The 13030-nt window shown below is 30.8% G+C and overlaps 1 protein-coding gene across 2 annotated transcripts in view; it reads left to right on the plus strand.

Annotated features, from left to right (window-relative positions):
• The window catches only part of LOC119836696 (laccase-4-like), a 70522-nt gene that overhangs the window by 22384 nt on the left and 35108 nt on the right, over positions 1-13030 (plus strand). The gene's annotated exons all lie outside the window — the stretch shown is intronic.

The raw sequence follows: 13030 nt of genomic DNA on the forward strand, positions 1-13030 counted from the left end.
AAAATTTTTAATGAATGCATCTAACGCTGGCCCAAATAATTTCACTCTCACTGCGCATTAACATAGCCATTACATATTATATATTATTCTCTGACCGGTTGGTTGGCTAACAACGTGTACTTTTAGTTTAAAATCCTTGACCACTCTTCTAAGATATCCAAATACATTTTACTTGCAAGGCTCTATGTTCAAGGTGTACTATTTTTAATTGTCTGTGGAATTCGACGAATTTTTTATATGTGCCAAATATTTCAATTATTTACGTCGACAGAAAGCCTTTGCTTAATGACAAAGCAAAGAAAAAATGGAAATTAATTATATTTTATTTTTGTTTAAGCAGTTCCATTAACACAATGCAATTCATTTCTTAATGGAAAATAATATAAATAAATAGAATTTAAAATTAAATTCAGTTTTGATACCTTGTCTTAGTAATTATAGCTTTATTTTTTTAAAAAGCAACTACAGAGTTTCTTGCCGGTTCTTCTCTGTAGAAACTGCTTTCCGAACCGGTGATAAATGTTAAAATTAATTTATGACGATGCAAAAGTGCTTCTATAAGAAACCTAATTTTATAAATAAACTTTTTTGTTTGAATTAAGCTTAGAAATCAATATATAAAACGTTTTCATCCTAACGCATGAACTATGAAAAAAAGTAAATGAGCCTTATTGTTAAATATTTGTGTTTTATGTACAAGGTGTACATACTTTTTTGTTTTGACTAAAAATAAATTGACTAAAAAGTTTATATTTCTGGAATACACAATTTTAATACGTAATTATAAGCCTCAGTCCTAAAGAAATAAAAACATTTAAATTTATAGCGGTTTTTAAGACTATGCATTAATTTTTCATTCATTAGTTCATACAATAAAGGTTTTGTATGAATATTTTGAAGATATGATATACAATAGAGGTATAATAGAAGTGGTAGGAAGCGTAAGACAAATGTGGAAGTCGAGGACGCTTAGGCACAAATTCGGGCAACTTGTACAGAAAAAGGTGGATACCACACCACCATTGAAGATCTCCTTGAAATATTAGCATGTGAATGCAATTGTGATTCGGTGATTGGGTGAAAAATAGTTTTTTTTTTATAACTAACTGATATTAGAAATGTGAAAGTGTTTGTTTGTCTTTCTTATACGTCGCGAGCGAATTTTTGATATCCTTCCTATCCTACTTATATTAGAAATAAAATATGAAATTTGCTACGTAGACGGCTGGATAACTGGAATAACATATAGGCAACTTTTTATTCCGATATTCCTACGGGATACGGACTTACGCGGGTGAAAGCGCGGGGCGCAGTTAGTGATTTTCGTAATTCGAGATAGGTAGGAGGGTAAATAGGCTAGGAGAGAAATAGGCCTCATTTTACCAGGGGAAACCTAACCCTCCCGTGGGAATTTTTATTGACTGCGCGGATGAAGCCACAGGTGAAGATATTGTAATTTAAAAAACACGATAATGATTAAAAAGAAATCACGTGAATTACTTTGAGGAAAAGATGATCAAACGTGAGAGAAAATCCAAGGGAAATAACCTTTAGAATAATTTGTATGTGATTCATTTATATGGTCCTATAACATACCGGTATCTATAAAAATAACGTTAATTCATTCATGGAACTCCGTTCGTTATGCAATTATGTTAATTCACTTCAATTTGTTTTTTCATTGAATTTAAATGTGGTTTTAGAATGTTTCCTGATAGATCATTGTAGGGCTGTGTCTCTATTGTTTTCGTAAACAATATAATATATATAATAAAATTTCTAAACGGTGGGTTTCATTTTCGATTTGTTATCATTAGACTTTGCGTTAACTTTTTTACGCTTTATTGTGAACGAGGTCTTCAATTTATGAATCACTTTAAAGGTAGGAACTTTTGTGATATTGCTGTGACGTGTAGGTATATATTTTGTAGTTAAATAATAATTATTTTATATTTTTAAAACGTAAGGTGTACTAATAAATATTTTGACCTTCAAAAACTTTCTTTTAGTGTTATCTTATCTGCTTAAATTCATCGTTTTAGCGTGGAAACGGAACACATTAAAAATATATTAATACATGTATGTAGGTCAATAGAATTTGAATCATTTATTCAAATACATATCTTATATTAACTATACTATGATAAGTACTTTGTACATGAGAGGGTCTTCCAAAACTATGCGACCTACATGATAACAATAATTATACCAATTAATAGATAGCCTCTAACCTTCAACAAAAGAAGAAAAACCCATAAGATCTTATAATATTACACAAATATAAACAGGAAAGTAAAATACTATATCGGTAAATGATGATGTGAATGAATCCAGTTGTTGACATAATTAAGCATTTTTACATATTACACAAGATAGGGCAAATATATATTTTGATGTCCATTACATGTAACGCTTCCTATAACAATAAATGTATTGTGATGAAATATAAGCCTTTGCGCCATCTTCCTTCATATCGAATCATAACGGAATCCATATAATAATATACTATTGGAAAAAATCTTTCAATGCTTCAAACATCAACAATTTATTTAACCGGTAGATTCTCCGGTTTCTTAACTCGCCGAATGAAACAATTAGTACTATTCGCATGCTAAACTTTAACTCTGATGTTCTGGTCTGTGCTAATGGTATATTTGTGGTCCGTGAGTTGTGCCGAAGCGTAATCGACTACCATATTCATAAACATCATTGCCCTTCTAAGTCGAGAAAGGCAGTTTAATAATAATCTATACTTATACTTATACTTATACTTATACTTATACTTATACTTATACTTATACTTATACTTATACTTATACTTATACTTATACTTATACTTATACTTATACTTATACTTATACTTATACTTATACTTATACTTATACTTATACTTATATATTATAAAGCTGAAGAGTTTGTTTGTTTGAACGCACTAATCTCAGAACTTACAGGTCCGATTTGAAAAATTCTTTCAGTGTCAGATAGCCCATTTATTGAGGAAGGCTATATGCTATATATGTATCACGGGCGAATCCGGGGCGATTTCACAATCGAACTGAATGGAAAATCTTCGACCTCTGGCAAATGTGTGATGATAATCTTAAGTAATGTTGAACCGTAAACATATTGTGTAACTTTGTCAAGGGCTTAGCACTTAGAAGCAAGTTACGAACAAAAGACTACTAAGAACTTATAGACGCTCAAGTTGGTCATAGATTTAAGATAATACAGACATGACGTGGAACGATAATAATAATATAATTGTTATTGTGATTGCTAATTTATTATATTATGTTAATTGTTTTCTACATAGTCAAAGTCACTCAAATTGTCTCACACTAACATGCATTAAGAATTAACTTCAAAATTGACCTAACATGCAGTCCTGCTTTTCGTGCGAACTGTCGAACGCGTGAAGATTAAATAGCAGTGGTAAAATTTTAAATTTTGGCGGAAATTTCTATAAAAAAAATGTTTCTTTCGTAAATCCTCCTACAATAACAAAGACAATAAAAAATTATTAATGAAATCGGTCCAGCAGAGCGCGCGTGATCCTGTGACCAAAGGTATTAAGGATTCATTTAATTGCATATAAAACATATAAATAGATAACTAGATATAAAGATTCATACCGATAAAACTTAACATATTTTTAGATTGCAACATAACTACTCGAATTCCATCCTAAGAACCTTCTATTCTTTTACTTATATTCCTTAGATAATACGAGGTATTAATCATTAATATAAAAAAATATATACAATTCCATAATTGTTTCGTTTTTTATTGGTTGTATAAATAATTTATTCTCCACACGGCCACCGTCTCCGCTATGTCTAGCTCAGCTGAACGATAGTTGGTACAAAAAGCAAACTTTTCGTTTGTCCGCCAACATCTCTGCAAATTTCAATTCGATTTTCATATTTTACATAGTAAATTGGGGACAAATTTCAGTATTAAATATTTTGTACTAGCATCCCGCCCGCGACTTAGCTCGCCTTTTAAATGGAAATTATAAATTGTCTGTTCGGATTTCCCCAAATAGTTCCACCTCCCGTGGGATTTCAGAGATTAAAACTAACCTTTCTCGGGTCACTCGTTTTTGCTTATTGGATATATCAGTTTGTCACAATGATTTCCTTCATCAAATTTAATTAAGTTTTGTGCTAGTCAGACATATACATAGATATCTTTATTTGGCACCAAACATATCCTTTTTCCTACCCTTCCCTGTCCTTTCCTTTATTCCTCTCGTCAATCCTTTCCTAATCCCTTTCCCATTTGAAGTCGGCAATCCATTTGAAGAAGCGTAAGGTCTGCTATCGACCTTACACCTCTCCAAATGTTCATGGGCGGTGGTAGCGCTTACCATCAGGCGACCGACCAGCTCCATTGCCGACTATGACATAAAAAAAAAAAAAAATAAAAAAAAACAAAATACCTAAGAAAAAAAAGTTTATGTAAAATATCAGTACAAATTACAGAGACAGTTTCTGTTTAATTGGTTCTTAACAGCAACTGTAAGTTAAAGCTTACTATTGGAGGAAGCACGAGTAAGCAACCTCGAACCTTGAACCTCTAAAAAATGCCCTATCTATGATTTAATAATAACACGCAAATTATAAATTTTATAGATTTATTTATCGTACATTTATATATCTTAATACACGAGTGCTACCTAATTTGCAATATTTTAATGCAAAAATCACGTGCAAATGCCATTAGTGATAACGACTGTATTTTTGTATTAATATTTTTTTTTATTTTGCTCCGGGAAATCTCAAGATTTACACAATGTAAAGCAGTGTTTTTTTAATGATGACAGCATCGCATCCCATTCAATATTGTTGATTTAAATGTTGATAAAAACTTGGTTTGTACTGAGGTTAATTTTCTTTACGGTGTGTGCAAAAAACGAAGTATTGTTAAGAGCTTTTATTTGTGTATTTGAGATTGATTAACGATTATTCAATGTACAAAAATATAGGTTCGTGAGTTCAGTATTTATAAATCTCTTATCAGGAATAATTCAATACTATAAATATATGAGGAAATGTTCAAGATTAAAATATAAACATAACCTCTGCTATACAAGTAGATATGATAAATCTTCTTATCGATACAACGATTCCCTTGAACTAACTTAATTCTTTCTCACATATATTATTGTTTACAAACAACATTATATAATATTGGCCCTACAAATTAGTTTAGTGGAGTTACGTAATTATTTACATAACTTACATTAAGGGCCTAGTATTTGGGCCGATATATGGTATTATATAAAAGTCACGTGTTTCTTTAGTAAACTAATGAGTCTTAATAAATTTTGTGTGACTATATACAAGAATGTTAAAAGATATATGATATAGGTATTTTTGTAGTGCAATGTTACCATTTGACCGATCCGACCGAGTAAATATAGTTAAATAAACGGTTATTGATCACGAAATAATTATTCTGTAAATAAAGGAATGCAAATTAACTTTCACTACCTACATGTTTATTAAATGTGCATTTTCCCATAGAGATCCGGTCGCCTTGCCCTTTTGTTACCCGACAATATTAAAGTACGGTCAGCATGATTGTTGCATATTTTATTTCTCATAATATTTTATTGCGAAAAAATTCAAATATTTATTTGATAACGTATGTGAGTGCTTCTATTGTTGTTTAAATAAAAAGAAATCAAGTTCCTGAAGTTAAATATTGAAATTAGACCTTGAATTAACGATGACGTATATTCATGACTTTTTAAATATTTTGCTGCATAATGCGGTTGAATGAGTGAAATTTTTTTGGTCGGACATCCTTAAAAACTAATATTTATACATTTAACATAAGTATTAACAAGTTAAGTCATCACGTAATTATTTATGACTAATTAAGGTATTATCAAGGTCTTTCGAAAAAGTAATAAAGTTTAACGCTTAGCATGAGGACAATCCAATGTAAATCTGAAGATTTATTTGTGTAAAAATGTGTGTTTTCGCATGCGAAGAAATACAGTTTTATTATATTTTTAATTTTGTCTGTCTGTGGTGGATGACGTCAGATATGCGATGCTGACCGTACATTCAATTAGAGTAAAAAATAACGATCTTTCTACCTATTAATCTTGATAAAGAATGTCTGGGATAGCCGCTATGACTCATGCGATATTTATTTAAAAAAGTAAAGACTCGTCCGCCCTGTATGTATGTTACTATCAGCGGGCAAAATTCGCGCGCCATTTCACGATTTCAAATGTGATTGGCGCCAAAATGAGCACAGATTATAAAAATGAAGAAATTTCTAATGAAGACACCGAGAAATATAATGCATTATAATTCAATTCAGTATTTTATTTATGGCAATATGCATAACAATCGAGTATCGAGGTAAAAAAGCAATTTTCCGTGCATTCACCTAATGACGTTTTGTTTTTAAAATGTTACGCGCACCGTAGAAAATAATTTTTAAAAGATCATTATTCAAAATAATACAGGTATTATAATGTGTCATTACCTCTTTTCATATTAATATCAGTGTAAATATCGGGTACACACATTGTAGTAGCTCAATTAAAAAAAAAAGTTTTACCTTTTCCTCACCCTTTCCAGTACATTCCTTCTTTTCTGTCGTCAATCCTTTCGCATTCGTAGATGCACTTACCTCTGTCAATGGTGCGGTGGTGATCGCTTACCACAAGTTCAAAGACAAAAAAAAACTTTTTAAAATTTCAACAAAATGATTTTTAAAGAGCAGTTCAAACATCATACATCTAACTCATGGCAAATATATTGCATCACTCAAAACATCATCTAGCCTGCCCTGACCTCCTTCAACTTGGCCTTGAAGTGGTTCCTCCTCACCACGTGATTTAGATATCCTGCTATTATTCCAAACAATTATATAATGTACGAGACTAATTTGTATTCACTGACAGTTTGATCGTGGGTTGCCATGGTGATGCGGCGGGAAAAAAATAGGTATACGTGACCCCAATAGCAGTTTTTTTTTTATTTATGCCTTATTATGTACCATAATATCGATGTCTAGAGAGTACTTGTAATGGAAAATTATTTTTGTTTATATCCGGATAAATTAGCTGCCTAGACCTTTTTTAATTTTATTAGATTTTATGACAATTTCTCTTTAAGACACTCATAGAAATATGTCTTTCGTTAGAGCTCGTTATTTCAAATATTGTTTATTTGTAGGTTAGAATCCTCATTCTCTAATAACCCCGATTAGGTTATCTATTAAGAAATTCTCACATGTTTGAAATTGTTTAGCCCATTTTAACTTTTACGATAAACTATGCTATCCCGGCCCCGCCCCCTCCCCAGGTAGTGTTTGTAATAAACAAACAGTATTAAATATCTTAAGATTATATTATCGTGTAAACATAATATTTGCGAGTATCGTAAACATTAAATTATTTTAAAATTAGGCATAATAATAATGAGTATAAAAAGAGAAAACCTATCACTTAAGGTTATGTTTTAAAATATCCTTATCAAAAAAACTAAATAATACAAGGTCTTACATTATTTTTGGAGCATCACAATATTTGCCTTGAAACGAACCTTGTCATAGACAAGAACCGAATATTACTCATTGTTTATCAAACTCAATTATAACAAACCATTATTATGAAGGGCATTATCATGGCAACCGGCAGCATGCCTTTAGAATTTAATTTGTCATTGAATGCATCTACCTTTGTTAAGCAAGTATCTTCCTTTTAATTATTAATCGGGTCTTTCGAGTACAATTTCTGGAAACTTCTTGTGTTTTCAAACGGTTATGATTTGAGGACGTTCAGAAGAGAGTGTACGATTATTCTTATCTAAAAGCTAGTACACTCGTAATGTCCTAATGTCCTAGCGTTTTGGATTAATATGAGTGGTGCAGAAGATTTACTAAGTGACCCTTTTACTCTATTACCTTATCTACCACAATAATACAATAAATGCCTTTATTTCACCACGTAAACAAAAAAAAACTATGAAAACTTCGCAAACCATAATATGTATATTGTGGTGACTTCGCAACCGAAAATTTGCATTTGTTTTCAAACTTATTTTATATGAACTTAGCGTAAATGTTATATGGACATTAATACAGATTCTAGTCTTTTGTGCATTAGTCCTGACTAAAATTTAATGGGTTCTAATAGCTTCAAGTCTCTGTGCTTGATCGGAGTATTTCTATTAGCGAATATATTTTCAAGGAGGTTTCATTTGTGATATTCACGTGGCAATCACAAATTTCTGTAATAAAGGGAAAATAAACAAATGTAAAAATGTGTAAATATTTTATTAATTTTGCTTTAATGTTCAAATTACATTTCTTTATTTCGAGAATTCTTAATTTGTCTTAAATGATTCTGTGTTACAATATCAATGTTAAGTCAATGATTGTCGGTATTTAGCAAAGCATTTCATATCTTTGAAAATAAGGATGTACGATTTGACGATCAAATACGTAAGCAGTTATTTAATATTCCCGTCTCGTCTGTACACTGTGTATATGAATTAATTGAGTTTAAACTACGAGGGTATATTGATAATATTCAAAGGTTAAGTTAAAGTTTTTATTATAAGTTTGTGGAATAAATAATGTCTACAAAGAAGGGTGACCAACCTTACAGCGGAGGCAGTATCACTCCAGATTGTATGGTGAAAAAAAAAAATTAAAATCAAACAAAGAATAAAGTAAATCGGTTAAAATCCATCGAGCTTTAGAGAATAAGAAAAAAAAACAAATTGAATCCTTCCTTTGTTTTGGGAAAGTTGATTAAAAAAACGAACATTTTTCTTAGACATTTTTCTTTTTGTTCCAGAACAATATTGCCGAGACTTTTCTTTTTAATAATTCGATCAATCGACACTAAAAAATCAACTCATTCGAAGTGAAATAAATATTATATAGGATATCTTGTTTCGAAAAATGGGCCTTATAGTTTACAATGTTTACGAATCCTCAGTAATAAATATGATATATATCCGACGATAACTGAACTAGTTTAACTCGCAGTTACGAAATAAGTGTTTTACAACGAACAGTTGTTTTAAATTTTGTAAAAACAAAATGCATACGCATAGTAATAAACGTAAACCTCGCGTAAACTGAAACATCACGATTATGTCACAGCGAGTGTTATTGACCGCTTTTCAAAATGAACAATAAGCTTAGCGTAAAACATACACTAGACAATGTATTAAAAAATTGTTGTCATATATATATATGAAGATTAAAGGGTCCGTCATTTCTTTAGGAATAAAATATATTAAATTTATTAATATACTAAATAATAAAAAATATTTTCATTGTTCGTAAGATCAGAATAATAATATGCATTAAATGTTTATCAAAATATAAACTGTATAAATTTAATTGAAAACTGCAATTATTCAAACCTTTTTTCTCATTAATACTTTGAAGTGATACCTTCTTATAAGAGGGTACACCGCTCCGTTACGTAAGGCGTTACGGCGCCACGCATACGGTGTAGTACATATTACTAATCTGTGTAGTCATCACTTCTGTCGGTGGTATCCCAAACCAAATACGCTTCATTTTCTCTTTTTCTTTGAGCTAAATCAAGCCGTACCATAAATTACTAGGGTAGTTAAACATAATATAGAATTGATTTTTTTTTTGACTTTCGCATATACATAGATTGTAAATTAACAATTAGAATACTTTTAAATCTTTACTGATTTATATCTTAACACCTCGTATTTTTTAAATTATCTTCAAATAAAAATTTACCAAGTTAAAACAAACCCCGATCAGCTAGTTTAACAAAAGTGTAGAAAAAAGCGCTGTTCTTTTGCATGTTTTAACATATTAAAAGCAAAACTGTCAGATGCGCTGAAGAGCTTCTCAGAATCGTTGACAGTATTGAAAGTTCACATGGGTCGTACAAATTACAATGCGAATAGTTAAAGGAAGCAATTATTGTTGTGATTGTATCAATAAAGGCTGTTTGGTTAGGTTAGACAGATGGTGAATGATCACAAATAACTTGCTATCTTCGTACTTTACTAGCTTTATACCGCGGCTTCACCCGCCTAGTGAGGTAAACGATATGAGGAAACGGATAGTCACGGAGTTTTCCACGTAGTACTTGTCTGGAGCAAATTTTATCCAAATCGGTTCAGTGGATTATGCGCGAAGAAGAGACAGATAGATGCCAAAGTAGAGCATTCATAGTAGAAGGGATAAGGGATATTAGTAGGGATTGTATTCATATGTAACAAGCTGTCATAAAAAAATAAACTAAAAATTTTTGCTTAAGTAAGAAGATTTTAAATTGAAGAAAAAAAACAAGAGTAAAATACAAATGATAACTATATATTTATTATTATTAATTCATTAAAAATGATGCTTGACCTTCAATGATTGACCGTGACTTTTCATTAAAGACTATTTAGAACCTCGATTATACCGATATTTGTATACTTACTTGTAAAATATTATGATAAGAATATCTATTCAATAATCTTCATATACAAATTGTATACCGTGGAATCATTCTAGCTAACATGTAATGCTTAGTTAAAAAAAAACGTATCATCATTATAGAATAATCCATTAAAAATCAGGAACACGCATAAAAACCACAAATCGTAAGTAACTTTTATCGTCTAGTTAATTATTTTTATTAGAAAAAGGCATATTCTGCTTAATTGATGTGTACAAAATAATACAATCTGATAACGTAAATCCGAATAAATTGAACGTCATTGACACACTTAGTCATTTGACGTAACATGTTCGAGCAATGTTGCGGGAATATTCTGTTCACAAACGAGATATTGCTGCGATTTCGAAACGATGTCGTTTTTGTTTGTGACGTTTGAAGGTTTCAGAACGATTCATTTTAAAAAAATTGGTGTTTCTAGTAACTTTTTACAAGAAATGCAAAAATTTCGAAACAATATGACAACTGTAAGGTTGTCAAAATGACAACAGTTATTTTGATATAAAACGTCGCTTGTTAGGAGTGCAGATTTTAATTAATATTATACATTCAGAAACATAATTATTTAAATCATAATTAATATGAGTATATTCATCACGATTTACTTTAATTTAAACGCACTGATATAATTACATATTCTAATGGAAGATAATGTCAATATCTAATAAAATAACTCATGTAATGTATTAAAATGTCGCGGCTATTGAAATTAATATCCTGGTTATTGCGCATAATTAACCATAAAATGATACTTAATGTATTCAACGTGACTCTAATCAATAAATGCTCATTGTGGATTAGTAGAGCAAACATAGCTTTGTAGTGATTTATGGTATGATATGAAAATGCAATTTTATTGCAAGGATCTAGAAAAAAGGGAAATAAATTTTAAAGTGTGTGTAATTTATTATATTTCTTACTTTTGTTTAGAGTTTCTACACAAAATGCCAAATCCCTTCAATTAATCATTATTTACATGTTATCTTAACAGCATTTTTAGTCCTTCAAATTACTTAAAAAATGCAATGATATGCAATATAATCCAACAATATTATTTAATAGTCATATTTTAATGGCTATGATCGAAAAGACAAATTTATTTATTTATAATGCATAATAAAATAAAAAGGAAATTTCCGGAATAAGACGCGAGGTCATTCAACGGAACACGATGCATCTCAATCATGTGACTTTTGTTTTTGTGACGACATTCTCAATTTATTTACATATGTTATTGACTATCTTTAATTTGCAATGGTAATTCTAGTTATTTTTGAATTATTGAAATAGTTAGTTATACTACCAAATTAGAATATTATATAATATAAATGTATCGTATAGTATTTAATAAATTAGAATTAGTTAACTGCTAGTCTTAATGGCGAAGCCTTGCACAAAATTCTAGCAATAAATATCTTATTCTAGTGGTTAGTTCTTGAGTATTAGTAGTATATTATCATATCATTTGTGATGTATTATTATATATCTGAAAGTTATGCGTTAGATTTTCAATGAAGACTATATGAAGTCGCTTTAACGCGTAATACATATAATGTATATACAAAGTCAACCATATGGGATAGAGGTCTTCACGCTAAGTATTAACCGTTTAATTTAAGTGGAGCGAATCGCACTGATAATAAGTACTTGCGATTTCAGCACTTTTTATGGCTGGGTAATAATAATAATTAATGTCTGATGCTCGAGTGACTGGAGAACTGTTGTATGCAACGGGAGTGCTATATTTGGATATGGTTAATGAGGGAAAATATACCATATTATGGTGATTTTATTTATAAGTACTATATTGAGCTTATTAATGTAACTATAGCAAATTTTTGAGTTTACGATCTGAACATACAGATAAAGACAAGACGAAAAGTCCTACGAATTGCGAATCTTACGTCGTTTTGGTAAAAGTGAAGTCCCGTGTCCCCTAGTGGGGTATGGGGCAGATGATATACATCTGTTTCACTGATCGATTTTTTTTTGGACAAGTAGGTGATCAGCCTTATATATGGATATTTTATATGGGACTTTCTATTTATAACAACAATTTGCGTATGTTTTATGTGTGAATCCTTCATTATATATTTTAAGGTAGGAAGAGTCACAATAGTGATAGAAATCCTAAAAGGTCAAAACTTAGCAGGCATTGAATCATATAATTGTTCTCCGGTAATTTGTCTTTCCCTTCCATTCAACTAGCCAAAACAATATAATTAAAAATTAAGTGTGAAGTGATCGTGTCCCCTTGTGGAATGTATTTGACATCGCCTCTGCTCATACCTGATTCAGTGATTCATCATCATTATCACCCCTGGGGTGATAATGATGATGAGTGGCAACATATGGGGTGACACCCCATATGTTGCCACTGCTGGGACACAACCTCCTATGAGGGTTCAGGCCAGGATCCACCACGCTGGCCAAGTGCAGTGGCAGATGTGCAGATGTCACATGTCGTCGAATTTTTGTTTGACTTTTTGTTTTGTTGACTTGTTTTGAGTAGTGGTGATGTCATTCACATGTGCAGATTAATTGAAATATCTA

Source organism: Zerene cesonia, chromosome 25, assembly GCF_012273895.1.
Source record: "Zerene cesonia ecotype Mississippi chromosome 25, Zerene_cesonia_1.1, whole genome shotgun sequence".
In the NCBI taxonomy this organism is placed as follows: Eukaryota; Metazoa; Arthropoda; class Insecta; order Lepidoptera; family Pieridae; genus Zerene; species Zerene cesonia.